Source organism: Oryctolagus cuniculus, chromosome 2 (assembly GCF_964237555.1).
Source record: "Oryctolagus cuniculus chromosome 2, mOryCun1.1, whole genome shotgun sequence".
In the NCBI taxonomy this organism is placed as follows: domain Eukaryota; kingdom Metazoa; phylum Chordata; class Mammalia; order Lagomorpha; family Leporidae; genus Oryctolagus; species Oryctolagus cuniculus.
The window spans coordinates 143,698,553-143,715,235 of NC_091433.1; the positions used below are offsets into that span (position 1 = coordinate 143,698,553).

The 16,683-nt window shown below is 39.1% G+C and overlaps 1 long non-coding RNA gene across 3 annotated transcripts in view; it reads right to left on the reverse strand.

Annotated features, from left to right (window-relative positions):
- Positions 1-11,970: 11,970 nt before the first annotated feature.
- Positions 11,971-16,683, reverse strand: part of LOC138848811 (uncharacterized) — a 501,068-nt gene continuing 496,355 nt past the window's right edge. For all 3 annotated transcript variants that reach the window (XR_011386917.1, XR_011386918.1, XR_011386916.1), the window contains one exon: positions 11,971-16,671. This is a non-coding gene — a long non-coding RNA (uncharacterized lncRNA). The remainder of the gene's footprint in view (positions 16,672-16,683) is intronic.

The window sequence follows — 16,683 nt, forward strand, 5'->3', positions numbered from 1 at the left end:
AGAGCTACACTCACTTTATGGACAGTTGGTGGCACAGTGGGGAGGTCCTCTGGCTGCATGTATCGTCTGGAGCAAGGAGGGGACTCAGCCATTTCTGAAACGTTGTCCTTTCTGAGAGAAGTATAGGGTCACAGAAAGACACGCTGCTGGAGGAACGTGTCAAGGGAGGGGAGGCAGAGTGGACAGATCACTGGGTCATTTTGATTGCTAGAGGGAAGGAGAGATCTGAAGCTCGAATTAAGATCTCATTAGGACACATGGGATACACCAGATGTATTAAGAGCAAATAATGTGCGATCCAAGCCTCACTAGATGCTTGAATGTATGTCAAAGTAGCTCCATTTCATATGTGTCCCCCAGGGTCAGGCTACATTAACTGCTTTCCTCATTCCATATATGATGAACTAAAGAGTCAGTGGAGTGTACATCAAAAATGCCTCTATAAAACATGTTTTTAGTGTCCTCAGTACTTAGGTTGAGTTGAGCCGAATGTGTGCATGTTGTATATGTGTGTGTATGTGTGACAAAGAGTGGGGAATAAAACATGAAATGTCTCTAAGGTCACAGAACACTGACCTCATTGGCGGGGCTAATTTGATTGTGCAGGAACAATAGCACTGTACTCCTTTGCCAGCGAAGTGCATGCTAATTATGCGATTTGCCCTTGATAAGACCTTGGTGGGTCATTCAGCAGTTGTGATCTGTCACTGACTTCTAATCATGTATTATCGTCTGGGTGAGTCAGAATGGGACCCTAAGCTTTCTGTCTTTACAGCAACGTGGCACTCTAATTACCTTATGCCAAGTGGATATGCAGCGACTGAATTAAGTGATCAGTGCGATTGCCTTCAAAATCTTCCCTTTCTCCTTTGTGTTGCTTCACGGCAATTTACATTTTAAGATGCCATGAAGCTTTTGGTGTGACTGAAAATGCCACTCTAAAAATAATTATTTTATTTTTAATTTCAGCAGGATAATATTAAATTCAAGCCATATTAGCATCTTACCTTGTTTCTGTGGCGCCAAACTAGAAGCTACAATGAGAATCTTGTAAGCAAACTTGTTGAAAAGGATCACATTGGGAGTCTGGCTTTGGCTTTCAAAAAATAAGAAAAAAAAAAGGGTGTGGAGAGATTTTGGAGAGTGAGATGGCCCTCTAAGACCCCTAAGTCTCTCCCATATTAATAATTTGCAATTGATAATATGACTTTAACATTAAGCATTTTCTGTTCTTAAATAGCACCGGGGACCCATTAAGAGGATACACTCACACTCACACACACACACACACACACATTTTATATATATATATATATGCTACAGGAAAAACAATGAAAACCTAGAAAATAAAATCATACCATAACATCTTCTATAACTAGGGTAACGATAAATTGACCTTATAAGTATTTTTAAGTTCATACCAATTGCTGACATACTGGTTAACTTGTTCCATGACAGCCTGAGGGATCTGCGTGGTCCTAATTATGATAATATGGCTTGCACTAGTTGTTTGATACTTTAAAATTTTGTTAGAGCCATCATATAATTCTCCATTGTTGCATAGCAACTCTTAAAAACTACAAAGCAATCTGTTATGCTGAACCAGTTGTATCAACATCTGTATTTGCCCAAAGAACAATCTAATGCCTTTTGCAAAGCAAATGCATTGCAACATTTATAAAATTTGCTAAGATACACTGATGTGGATGATCCTTGAAAAAATGAACTCTGGAGTGCTCCTTGAAAGTTGTCATAAAACAGACCAAAAAAACCAAAAAGAAAATACTCAACCATCATCACAACAACATCATAGAGCAAAAGTTACTATGCTGCTAACAGGAAATATAAAAGGGTTTTCAAAGAATTTCTGCCTTGTATGTTAACATAGCTGCAGAATTCTTTTATAGTAACTGAAAAATCAAAACCAAAGAGGACAATTGAGAGGAAAAATTGCAAGCTTTATTTTCCTTGAATCACATGATGTGGATGGGAACATTATTTGTTGAATCCTAGGTTTGCTTGGGTGGGAGGGGGGAGAAAAAGAGAGGGCAAGAGAGTGAAAGAAATGGGGTAGGGGAAGGAGGGGGACTGAATGAGCCTTGAGAGAGGGAGGGAGGGAGGGAGGGAAGAAAAGGAAGGGGCGAGAAAGAGAGAGAAACCTAGACCCGGAATATTCTGCATTCCCTGGGTGGCAAAACAAAAGAGCCCAAGGAGGGGGAAAATTTGTGGAAAGTTGAGAGAGTCAAGAATAATGGCTAAATCTATCAAGTTTGATCAGGCCTACTATAATGAAGGGAGGCTTCATATTCCAAGCAGGGACAATGAAGACAGGAGTCAGGCTCTAGAAAGGCACTGCTCACTTTGTGCTTGGAATATGCAGCAGCCAGCAGGGAGCCACCAGATAATTACACAGTATTTGTGCGGTTCCAGGAAGCTTCCTGCGCAGGTTGAATGCCCGTGCTATATTAAAAGGCAGCACAGTGAAATGTTTTTAATGAATATTTTTGTCAGAGAAAGAAAAGGCATTTGAATGATTGTGTGTGTGTCAGTGTGTGTGTGTGTGTATGTGTGCATGAAAGAGAGAGAGAGAGAAAGAGAGAGAGGGAGAGACAGAGTGTGTGTGTTTGTTTACGCCTGCACATGAGGAAACCAGAGGTGGAATATCACTGTCAAAATACAGGTATCTTTATTTATTTTTATTCCACTATTTACCATTTCAAGAGTCTGACATCCTTTCAATAATATGAATCACAACATTCGGCTAATGTTATTTAGGGCTAATTGTACACATATTCCTTAACTAATATTTGCTAATAATATCTTTCAATGAAATAGTACATCACAGGGAAGCTTAAGACTACTTTAAAAAATTCCAGTAGTAAATGAAATGTTTAGACACATTGAATCAGGAAATCTAAAGAAGAAGTAACACAGATGTTGATACTTACTAGTCAGTAGCCTTTGGCAGTGATAGCTCTAAAACAGAAGAATGTGTTATTTCAGCGTTCTTTAATTCTCACCTAACAGATGTGAATAATCCACTGAATTTTAAGCCCACACATTCTATTCATAGTGCCCCTTGAAGTTCATTTTGCAGGGCAAGGGCAGCCACATACACTAAGAAAATTCAGTGTAAAAGCTTGTGTATTTTTAAGTTTAGTCCCACGAATATAATGCTCCATATATTTCAAATATTTGTTTTTTGACTGGAAAATCTGTAACTTCCTTAAACACATTGTCAGGAACTGGTACTCCATTAGGGAAAGGCAGTTTTTCCAAGGCTCAATGCCACTCAGCTTTTAGCAGTAGATATCATATAGTAACTTACTTTCTAAAATTAAATAAATTCAGCAGGTTAAACTCTTACGATAACAAAAGCATTTCACAGATATTTCCCATTTAGATCAAATGATCTTCAGATAATGTAATGACTTCCATACTAAGGTATTAATTTAGGCCCTAAACCTCCACATTTTAAAGGGGATATTGTATTTCATGTGGCTAAGTACCGATTGTGAACCATTATCACTTTTAACAAGTACATTCTGATGAGGTAGCATGGATCTGTATTTGAAAGGAGAGTTCCTACCACACGGTATGACACAAATGGTAGAGGTCAACAATTAAGAACAGTGAGAGTCGCAGGATTTGTTGGTTGAAAGATGGGTCTGATGAGGCAATTTTCTATCTTTTTTTTTTTCCCTCCCAAAGAGTAATTTCAAGTAGAATTCTCAGCCAAGAGGCCTGCCACTCCCTCTAGCAACTGACTAAAATTTAATAGCTCTGACCCTCAAATAAAAAAAAAAAGTCACTGAATTCAACAGAAGTGAAGACTGCCCCCAGATTATTGTAAGGAAGCATATCCATTCCAAATTCTCAAGGATTCGTTTCAAGGTCCCTGTCATTGAAATGTTTCCTTTTGTAAGCTCTATTAATAATTGCCAATACCTAAATGGAAACATTAAATGAAGACTAGTTTCTTTTGTCACAACAAGGGAAAAGAAAAACCCGTCTAGTAAATAGATTCAAAATGAGTATACATAAAATATTGAAAATATCAGTAGGCAAAAACAGCTATGTATATTTAACAAGAAAGGCGATTACCTTGGCATGTTTAAATCTGATTATCAATCTGTCCTCAAAGACTTTCAATACTAAAATATAAACAATAGTCAGATATGTTTTCTTCATTTGAATTACAGCTGCTGACACACAATGCTCCATTGTCATGCTATGGATTAAAAACATAAATAACACAAAATGTTTTTTAATCATCTTTTCTACTTTTCAATTTTTAATAAAGATACTCTGCTACTGTATATTAAACAGTGTGCACTTATCATAAAACGCAGAAACAGTACAAAGTGGTCTGACCATCTATGTAGAAGTTTCTATCAACAGAAACCTTCATTTCAGTGTCATCTGACTAGAAAGATGAAAAGCTGTGAGAGCAGGCTCGTCTGCCCTTGTTGGAAATACTGGGAATACGTATACAAGGACAGTTCTCAACCACAGGCAGCCAGAAAGGACTCAAGAAAGGTTATGGTTCTATTGTGGTCCAATCATAATTAGCAAACATGTTCAAAACCTGGAACAATGTAGAGGAGAATCACACAAAAATTTGTTTTACATCTTTCTCCCACTATTGCTACAGTGACAATGTGAATTTACATATAATAGACTTTTTTATAAAAACATTACTTCTTCTATAGATTCCATTTGTGTCTTCAGTTGTTGATACACAAATCTTTCTGTATAAGGCTTTGGGGGGACTAGACTCCAAGGAAAAGGGGCCAACCAGTCACTTCTGGGGGCTTATTGGGAGGTATGCTAAGGGCTTGGAGGGAGGTAACCTTTGTTCAGGATCACTGCAGTAGTGCTTCTACAGCTCATGGTGACATTTTCACATGTCCTGCTTTGCCATGGCAGCCACCTAGAACTAAATTAGAAGATTTGCCTAGTTTTGCATCATTTATATCAGACCTCCTCATTCTGAAGTCTCAGATTCCACAGTCTCCTTTGTGAAGTAAAGAGTAAGGTTTTCATTAATTCCCTCAGCCTGGGTACCCTTGTAAAACATCAATCAGTGAAAAAGAAAAGCAAAGCAAAGCCAGAAATCTTTTCCATGTAGAATATAAAACTCCTGTTCCTCCATCCAGGAAGCCTACATGTTGTTTCACACAAATGCTGGCATATTTATAAGCAGCATCCTCATATTTAAAGCAAAGTTACCCCCAAATTAAGTGGTGCTTGGAAATCCAACGGCTGTGTTCCAGCCCCTTTGCGTGCAAAGAGCTTTGTGCCATAGAAAAAGGTTCCTCTCCACCTCCTAAGCTTCATTTTATTCAATCGGCTCTTTTTCACATTGTTATAGCCAGTGAATATGGCAAAGTTGGATTCAGAAGAGAACCTTAAGCGTTATCATCATGTTAGAAGAAATGGCTTCACACTGTATAATCTATCAAAGGTGTCAGATTTACAAAATGCAGATTTTCTGTCACATTTGGACACTCTAAGCACTGTATCTTTTCACTAAGGTGCTGACTGCTGTTTTAATGAGGCCCTTTGGTGGCTGTAAAAAACTGAAAGAAGAGGATTAGAGAGGTTACCCTAGATATTGTCTATTTGTCTTACAAATTTCACACTAACTACCAATTACATCGCCATAAACCTTTTGGCTACTTCAAGCTATATGCCATATAATACATAAAAAATACGCTATGTTAACCTCTCCTATATTATACATGTAACTACAGCCACTGATGCAAGGAACATATCTAATGAAGCCAATAATGAGGCTGTTTAAAAGTAGTCTTGTTATAGGAATAATATTAGAGCAGTTCAGTTAGAGGCTAAGATCCATTATGGAATACTTCCTATATACTTTGGTCCTAGGTCTGGAAAGATGCTGACACCCTAATTCAACCTCAAGAAGGGCATTAATCTTGCAACCTTCTGCTTGTCATGCTTAATGGGACATCCTGCCTAGGTGAAATGAACCTGAAGAATTCAGGTAAACATAATTTAATAAGGAAAGATAAAAAGAAATAGACATCTGGCATGACCTTAGGGAGATAAAAATATCTCCCATTTTATTTGAAAACTGACTGTCCAGTAGAATCTACCTTGTTCCTGGTACATGGCTGAACACAGTAGGTTCTCAGACACAGGTGCTTCATTAAAGAAAAACTAGTTAAAGTTTTGAGACATCTTTGTTGCTTTCCTCCCCCTCCTAAATTTCCTGTGATCCATTTTGTTGGCGAGAAATGAGAATGCCAGGCAGGGAAGGCAACTGTGTTCATCTTGAGGAAGAAGACACATATTAATGTGGGGTTAAGCATCTGAGTGTGAAATCAAGATCCGCAACAATACAGCATGAGATTTAAAAAGCAGGCATGAATGTCAGTGAGTAGCCGTGCATCCTCTTTCATTTGCAATCACTCTTAAGTCTAATGAGCTTCCAAAAGTTGTGTCAAGGTTTCAAATAAGCTTATAAAAGGCAGCTGGTAGAGAGGTGGAAGTCCAGCCTGCCAAACCAAGCATTACATCACAACACACACACACACACACACACACACACACACAATACATACAGTTTGTAGAGAGGTGTTGTGTCTCAAGTCCCTTCCTCCTTTGAGAGAGATAAATATAAAACAGCCCCCAAAGATCATTGATTGGCCTTACCATTTAAGGCTGCTAAGTAGATCAACAATCAAGACAGTTAATATTCTGGGTGATGAATCCATGCACCAAGTCACAGAATGGAGTTTGTCATTAGGAAATTTGCCAAGTTCTCTTTGATTCAAAGGTAAAATAAACATGACATTATTCAGTCAAGGTTTAAAAATGAGACAAGTGGAAAATATGATTCAAAAATATCATCTCCAAACACCTGAAAACTCAGCTTCTTGCAATTCTTCTTCCAGCCATTTTCAGGTAAGTTAATATATGATTAAATGAATTATTTGGACAATAATGTGGCTAAAGCCATTGTTGTGAAATTGGATTTATCACATTTCTATATTTAGCTGGCCAGACACTTGTAAATTTACAAAGCTCATTTTATGGAAAAATCGATGCATTTGTCCCCTCTGGATAATATATGTTACTCATGAAAATGAGTCTTTTACTTACAATTTATTTCTAACAGGGACAGAGAAAAATGTATATGAACACTCAACAGATGAATTAAAATAAAAAGGCAAAAGGAGCCCACCCCAACAGAAAATCTAATTGGATAGCTGAAAGATGACAGGTCTTCCCCAGCCTTTTCCCTCAGTTATTGGAATATCTGCAGCATGTCCTAGTTGGACAAGAGATTGCCACATATCACCAGTATTCACTTTCTTGATGAGTGAGTGTCACAATTCTACTAGGCATATTCATCCAAGATGAGTCAGAAAGTTCCCTGTGCTAGATGAACATATTTGTCCTGCATTGGTTATTAGAAAGGATGTCAAAGAATAATATCAATAGAAGACAGCCACCCATCTATGCAGTTGAGTACACAAGGATGTGTACAGAAAATCAGGCATTTGGAGCACCACAGCTAACTTTTTATTCAAATTGTTATTTTTGTCCAAATCTCTTAAGTGTCTCATCTGCAAAGTGTTAAGAGGAGTTACTTATTCATTAAGCACTTTGCATAATCTTTATAAGTAGCACCATGGAAACCAAAAGTACTGTACTACTTTGGTCTTCTCCCTGGTTGAACTCAAAGCAAAAATTTCTATTCCATAGTGAATAAAAGAGAAAGGAATGAACACAAGGCAGCCCTTATAAACGTTTTCTTAGTGATTACACTCTAGGATTGCTATCTATGCATTTACAATCATTAAATCAAAATTTCAGATTCATAAACTGCCAGTCCTAGAAGTAACCAAGAGGCCTTTCCCAAATCTCCAAGTCACACCGAATAACTCTCATTGCTTTGAGACTGCTTCTAGAAATTAAGCCAGAAATAGAGCTTATTCCTGAGGTTTTTGCTTTGCTTATCCATGATCTTGAACCCAAAGCCCTTAGTCTTGCCTTAGATGACTTACGATTCTATCTTAAAAAGGTACAGTGGGGTGCAAAGGGAAGAAAATTGATCAGCAGAAGATGCTAGCACCATTTGGAATCTATGGGCCTAATTCCCAGAAATCTGAATTAAAATGAGATTTGGAACAAGAAAAAAAATGTTGATGTTTCTAATCATTCTAATAAAGTTATCTAGCTTCTGCTGGATCATTTTTTATACCAGGAGCTGTGCTCTATTCTATATGGAATAGACTACACTAAGCTGGATAAAAAATGTCACCTTAGGCACCTGAATTAATAGTTCGGTTATGTACTCGGTTAAGTCTTTACTATAGATCAGCCTAAGTGTGCTAGACAGACAATTCTTTAGAGCTAACATTTTAAAAAGGTGCCAAAGCCCCTTTGAGATCCATGTGAATTATCCAGATTCAGGGGGAAAAAAGTTAAATATACAGTGTGTTTTCTCCCCCTCCTTTTCTTAGTTGCACTGAATAAGTAAAATTGCAGCAAAGTTGGCAAGAATAAATACTTCCTCAGATTTTCTAAAGCTGCAATTAATGATAATGAAGCTATACCTTATATGGCAAGAAATACAGTACAAATTGGATAAGTAAGAAAAATGATCAGCCATTGTGTGCCTCCAATATAGTACATCAAGGTATCGCCACTGTGAGGCTATCTTTATTTTAAACCATTAAACAAAACAATATAAATCTGCAGGCAGGTGTTTCTTGTTGCAGAAGTATTGAAAGTTGTAATGCAAACAATCTAATTTTAGCATCTATGTAGAGTGTGAAGTAAATTTACTGATCACTGATGCATTGAGCATAGGAAGAAACAATCAGCAGGAGCTTTCAGCAAGATTATCCTATTAAAGCAGGAAGACTTCATGTGGTTGTTAAGGAAGTAGTCAAAAGCAGGTGATGGAAGTGGGGGTTTGACGACTCGTCAATGGGCCCAGTGTACATGTTAAGTTGTTGTTTTCTGCTCAGCTAAGCAGCAGAGAATTGATATGTTAGCAATGAAGTGCAATGACAATTAAATTGTAACTGACCTACATGTTACCGTCATTACGCGTTCTCTTTTTTACTGCTTTCCCTCTTATTTAATCACACAGTATGGGGTTTTTATTAGGCTGTAATGTTAAAATCTTCATCCATTTAGCCATAAATGTGTGACTGGATATCTATCAGACTTCCTTGCACTATACAAACAAAGCCATTTTGCTGAATCACTGTTGACTTGTTTGTGGCCTAATTTAATGAGTGTAATAACTTACATTACTATCCAGTTAACATTTAGGAGCCCAGAAAAGACCTGCTAGCATGCAGTAAGCTACTGTATACATTCTCTATTCATATCACTCCCCTTTGCAGTAAATTTTATACAATAATATGCACTGCTTACAACACCAGCTCGGCTTCCACCAGCGGAGGGAAGCACTCCAGGAAGCTCACTACGCTTAGTCTGAAGTGCTTCTTACCCACAAGCACCAGCCAATATGATTCCCTTTTCCTGGATACCATGGCTGCTGCATCTTAACCCCTTAAAAATAATAAACACAGGTCATAACCTGCAGACAAAGACAGCTTAGCGCTTCCTCATATTTTTCTTACTGATATTTTAAACCTCTTCCCACCTTCTGCACCTCCCAGCAAACTCAGGAAGGAAAAATAGTTTCTCAAGGAGATGGAGAGAAAAACCATTGTTAAACAAAACAAAGTTCCAGAATTAAATATTGAAGCAAGAAGTCTACAAATAAATTGGGCTGTCCCTATTTATATTGACAGGATTAAGCGGCTTGTGATCTTGAATTATGTGCCATTTTTACATTTCTCTGTGAGAAAGCCACCCATCCTCCTGTTCAACCCACAAACATCTATATGTTGTCTTATTAAATTTCTCCTCCATACATACTGTAATTTATTTCTGTTTCCAATATATTACTGAAATAAAAAACTTCGTTGGTTCACTTAGTCTTAGCCATTTAGCCAGCATTTCAAGTATCAATTAAGTCACCCAAAAAAGTCCTGTTATTTCTATACTAATATTATGCATAGATGACAAAATTAGAACTCTTGTTCAAAATAAGCATTATTTTAAAAGCAACACATACACACATGCACATACAGAGTTGATAATTTAAAAACAAGTATTTCTGCATTAGAGCTTTGGAACAGACATTAATTTTTTCTTTCTCTTCTCAGACTAATATCACGGCATTGTTTGAGCCAAGATTTAAGTCTTTAATTACTGTCTATTAGGCAATACCTCAGATTGACATTACAGTCTTAGAAATCTCTAATAATCCAGTGGAAGAAATACTTTTAAATTTCATTTCTTTCCACAGAATAGACAAAGGCAACCTTGAGACCTCTTATTCCAGGGGAAAATGCATCTTTCTGGACAACTGGGAAAATATTTTCATCTTCACAAATGATGGGTCAAGTAAAAATTTTGCATATGTTAATTAGGGCCTCTTAGCTTGGAGTTGTAATGACTATCAAAAATAGGCCAAATTTTTTGACAAGTTTATGTAAAGTAAGTAAGCGATCATGTACAAGAAATTTGGGGAATAAACTAAATATATAATTCCATTTCTTAGATACTGAGCTCCTACTAAATTCCAGGTACTATTCTAAGGTCTGGGGTGAAGGTTATTAAGATAAAAATTCTTGCCCTCTCTGGGCATTTTCTGGTAAGTGTGGTAAGTTTGGGGAGGGAAATAAACAAGAATGAAATAACAAGCAATACAAATGCTCCTCAACTTACAATGGGGTTTTCTTAAGTCAAAAATGCACATAACACCTAACTACCAACATCAGGACATAGCACACAGCAGAACATCAGTTGTTTCCCTTCCTCCTCACAAGGCCAACTGGGACTTGTGGCTCCTGCAGCTGCTCAGCATCATAGAAGAGCTGAGTACCACATACTGCTAGTTCTAGGAAAGACCAAAATCCAAAATACACCTGCTACTGAAGGTGCATCACTTTCACATCATTGTAAAGTCAAAAGATCATTAAGTCGAACCACTGCAAGTCAGGGGCCATCTGTAGGTTAAAAAGGGAAAGATGCTCGACAGAGGAGAAAAAGGATGCAGACAGGAGGAGAAAGACTTCCATGGGGAAGGCTAGTTTTCCCATGTTGAGGGGTTGTGGTAGACCACACTGAGAAGGGACATTTAAGCCAAGACTTAAAGGAGACCATTTAGATATTTATATTATTAGATATCTAAATACATTTTATATTTAATACTAATGTATTGTTATATACCTATAACACATTCTATAAATTCTTTTTCTTTTTCTTTTTTCTTTCTTTTTTTTTTTTTGACAGGCAGAGTGGACAGTGAGAGAGACAGAGAGAGAAAGGTCTTCCTTTGCCGTTGGTTCACCCTCCAATGGCCGCCGCGGCTGGTGCGCTGCAACCGGCACATTGAGCTGATCCGAAGCCAGGAGCCAGGTGCTTCTCCTGGTCTCCCATGGGGTGCAGGGCCCAAGCACTTGGGCCATCCTCCACTGCACTCCCGGGCCACAGCAGAGAGCTGGCCTGGAAGAGGGGCAACTGGGACAGAATCTGGCACCCCGACCAGGACTAGAACCCCGTGTGCCGGTGCCGCAAGGCGGAGGATTAGCCTATTGAGCCACGGTGCCGGCCAACATCCTATAAATTAAAAAGTGAGTTTTGAGGTGGAGTTCCATCAAAGAAAGGGTCAAAGAGAGGTAAGGGGGAAAATGGGCTAGAAATGGCATAGAAGCCAGCACTGTGGCTCACTAGGCTAATCCTCCGCCTTGCGGCGCTGGCACACTGGGTTCTAGTCCCGGTCAGGGCGCCGGATTCTGTCCCGGTTGCCCCTCTTCCAGGCCAGCTCTCTGTTGTGGCCAGGGAGTGCAGTGGATCATGGCCCAAGTGCTTGGGCCCTGCACCCACATGGGAGACCAGGAGAAGTACCTGGCTCCTGCCATCGGATCAGCGCAGTGTGCCGGCCACGGCGGCCATTGGAGGGTGAACCAACGGCAAAGGAAGACCTTTCTCTCTGTCTCTCTCTCTCACTGTCCACTCTGCCTGTCAGTCAAAAAAAAAAAAAAAAAAAAGAAAGAAAGAAAGAAAGAAAGAAATGGCATAGAATTAGGCAACCTGGAAGACCAGTCCTTACCCCTCCCTCTCAGTGTCCCCATTTTGAATCCATAATCTATTATTTGTCTCTGGAATGGACCTGTCACTTGAGGGATATGGAGCAGTGGTAGTCCCAGCCGGGCTAGATGAAGATGTACCTGTGTTATCCTGACTCTCCACACCAGAACACACCAATAATCATGACCACTTTTTAGCACTCACTCCAAGTTAGGCACTGCCCATTAAAACACCTTAGTAAAGCAGGTATATCGATTATGCTCAGTTCAAAGCTGAGTAAAGTAGAATTCTGAGAAAGTAATCGATATGCCAAACTTCAGCTATTTTTTTAAAGATTTTATTTATTTATTTGAGAGGCAGAGTTATAGACAGTGAGAGGTAGAGATAGAGAGAGAAAGGTCTTCTGTCCACTGGTTTACTCCCCAAATGGCCACAACAGCTAGAGCTGCCCCGATTTGAAGCTGGGAGCCAGAAGCTTCTTCTGGGTCTCCCATGTGGGTACAGGGGCACAAGGAATTGGGCCATCTTCTACTGCTTTCCCAGGCCACAGTAGAGAGCTGGATGGGAAGAGGAGCAGCCGGGACTAGAATCAGAGTCTGTATGGGATCCCAGTGCCACAGGGGGGAGGATTAACCTACTGGGCTACGGCGCTGGCCCCTTCAGCTAACTATTGAGATGGGTGAATCTTCCAGTCCTACACTACAGTTCTTTTCCACATTTGGTGCAAAATAAATGTGAAATCAAAATCAGACAAAATATTGTGGCATTTCAAGTAAGAACATCAAACTCGAAGGTTAACAGCAATCTGGGGTACAGGTTGAAAATACCATGAAATTTAAAGTTGATGCTATTATTGCAGAGATTGATGAAAACAATGGTTGCAGTGGTACTCATTGATATAAAATGTGGAGATGCTGTCAAACTTTCAATGGGAACTGCAGCTTCCATACCAATGGCTTCTGCTCAACCACATGCTACCTTCATATGGCTTAGAAAAATGGTTCCTTTCCTCAAGGCGCAGACAGTTCGGGGCTGGAATTAGGCAAGCAGACTACAAGGAAGATTTTCATCCTTACTGGCTGTCATTGTCCAAGAATGATCTGCACCAACTATTCTTGGCAATACTACTTTCTAAATTGAAACACTGGCATTCTGGATAATGAAAGAAGTTAGGCAGGCTCTACCTTTATTTGAACTGGTAATTTTCTTAATGCTTTTGTGTGACTGAATTTTTACATCATTATCTTTCTTGAATGACATTTTAAAAAATCATAGCTGGCAATAATAATAGTAGTAATTTTGATGAAAAACTATAAGGATAAGGCAATTTATTTTGGCATTAGGACAATCTTGGATGGATGGATCTGAAGTTACCGAACAAGTTTGGTCCACCTTCTTTCTATTAGTTTCTTTTCCAATCTCTGGAATTGAGATTTTTGAGCTACTTCAAGCAATACATCTTGGGATTGCAAAACAAAAGTTGTTTTTGAGCCAGGGAGAAGTGGATTTGAAGCCTAGCTCTGCCATTTGCAAACTGCATGATCTTGGCTAAACTCCTTCATCTTTCTATCTGAATGTTAATTTCATTATTGGTTTCAAGATTTTTTGAGAAAATTAAATTTCTACCTGGATCCATTCCTCCTCTTACTCTCATCCACAAGATGTTTACAGGACAGGATCCATATTCCACGGTCCAACTGCCTCCAAGGATGTCATTGCATGTCTATCTTTACAACCTCATCTCCAGTCACCACCATCTTCCATCCCTCCACAACCACACCCTCCCTTTCTACACTGCCCTTTATGCTCAGGTATTACCAAACATGGGCCAGGGCCAGCTTTGTGGTATAGTGAGTTAAGCTGCTCCCTGTAATGTGGGCATTCCATATGGGTGCCAGCCTGAGAAAGCAGTGGCCAAAAATAGTGGGGCCCTGTACTCAGGTGGGAAACAGAAGAAGTTCTGGCTCCTGGCTTCAACTTGGTCCATCCCTGGCCACTGTGGCTATTTGAAGAAGAACCAGTGGATGGAAGATCTCTCTCTCTCTCTCTCTCTGTCTCTCTGTCTCTCTGTCTCTCCCTCTCTCGGTGACTCTGCCTTTAAAAAATAAATAAATATTTTCCTAAAAATAATTGCAAACACAACATAATATGTTATGCCTCTGTACATAATATCTTCTTGGCTTGGACTACCCATTCCTCCCTGCATGATTCCTTCATGATTCTCTCTGCATGATTCCTATTCATCTATAAAGCTCAATTTTGTTTTTTATAAAAATTAAATGAAACATGCTAACTGCTAAGTTGAGTGACTGGCATATAGGAAGTACTCAAAAAATGTTAGCTCTTACTACCAGAAACAGAATGCTTCCATAGAATTAAATATTTCTCTTCCCACAGCATAGGCAATCTTTTCCTATATTTTTCTTTATAGGAGAAAGGAAATATGGATTACATAGTGAAGATCGCATTGGATTGAGATCTATTCAGATTCTGTCCCAATCCACGTGGCTCTACTTTACTAACTCTGAACTTTGAGCACATTGCATAAATTCCTTGGCCTTCATACATCAGAGATAATGTGACTTACTGGATGTAAGAACTAGGATTAATGACTTCATTGTGAATAGTCAATAAAAATCAGATACTCTTACATAGTATTCAAATCACTCCTATTATTATCACCATATTATTAGTATACAGTGATACTCTTACATGTCACTATCAATAGTATTCAAAACATTCAATCCTAAAACTGAAGCTTTACTGAGTGATTTTGTACAGTTGATTTTTAAACATAGGTGAATCTGAAGCCAGGAACAACTTACAGTATTGAAAAATATTTTATGTGAATTTAGTATTTGCAAAATGTACTGCTGTGTGTTCTACTATATTATTATTAGTACCAGTAATTATTTTCATCATCATTATTACATAGTTTCTTTCATGTCTTCCTTTTTTTCTAGGTTATAAGGTCCTTAAACACAACAAATACATATTTTTTTCTTCCAAATTTAGAATAGAGATTAAGGTTTGATCTGCTGGGGTTCAAATCCCAGTTACATCATCTAATTCTGTGAGCCCTAGTACATTATTTAAACTCACTAAATCTTGATTTCCTGCATGTAACAGAATTTGGCAACTGGTGAGTATTCCTTAAAGGTTAGCAATCACCATCATCTTATTATCACTGTTATGATTATTGTTGTTATTGATCTCAGCACCTAGCAAAGAGCCTGTTTACATATTAGGCACTTGGTAAATATTAGCTTAAAATTTCATCAGATCGCCTTAAAATTCCAAAGTTGTCATTTAGGTTGGCTTCCCAATTACAGGCTCAGTCCCCTTCCAGGCATCTCCAGATGGCTGGGTGTGAAAGGATCACTCTCTAATTGGCCTGAATTCCCCCAAGTCAGTCATTTTCTCAGCACCATACTGAGGGCCCGAGGCCCCCTCACCCAGCTACCTCTCCTTTCTCCACCTCCTTCCACCAGAACTGGCCAGCCTCGGGGCAGTTGGCTTCTGTCTGTCTCTCCCACCAGCAACTGCCAAGGATGCTAGCCAGTCCTTTATTGGAGCCAGGTGGGGCTGGCAAAGCCAGCTGTTGTCCGCCTTGTGTTGCCTGGACTTGTGGATGCCAATCTTCTACCTCCTTGGCTCAGGATAAATCTTTGGCATCTTTGCTCTTTTCTACAAACCCCAGGCATGGGGTCCCAATGCCTGGAATTTTCCTTATAGGAGATAATCCTATCATTCATTTACCTACATTCATTCGTTTGTTTCACTGAAAGGAGATCAATGGAAATGGGACAGGGCATGCTTTGCCCTCTAAAACTCAAAGAAAATAAATATATAGATTCATTCAAAGAGGTAGGGTATCCAAGATATCTAAGCGGCCCCTTCTGGGTCTAGGTGTCCTACACTGAATCCTCTAACTCTGGGCACCTCTTCTAGAAAGTTTCCATTTGTAATTATGCTGAGCCACAAGCTGGTTGAGCTCTCTTTAGAGGGGGGGAGTGGAAAAACAGAACTTAAGTGTTTTCAGCATTCAGCTCTCCTGACTGCTACAGCCACGGCACGCTTATCTGGCGGGAGCTAGCAGGAAGCCTATAACCGCTTCGTCCTAACTCTCCAAATGCTGGCAACAATTAAATGAATTCTTAAGAAGAGAATCAAAAAAGCAGGAGGCAAAATGAATGGCTTATCCAAGTGCTGAGGAAGGAGAGGCTGTGTATTCAAGATGGAAAGAATATAAATACACACACACATGCATATTATGTTACATATCTATAAAAATGTGAAATGTTATTTATTTTGAGAATACCCAGTCATTTCCATCTGTAGTAAGAATCCATAATAACATTCTCTGTTTATATAACTCTTTTCACCTCAAGAGATCCTGAATGCATTTCAGACAGCTCTATATACAAACAGAGGCCAGGAGCTCCGCCATCGCTGAGACTGGTGGTGGGAGCCAGGCAGAAATCGCCTGCGCAGCTGTCTTCATCCCGGGGGCCGCTGATGGAAGAG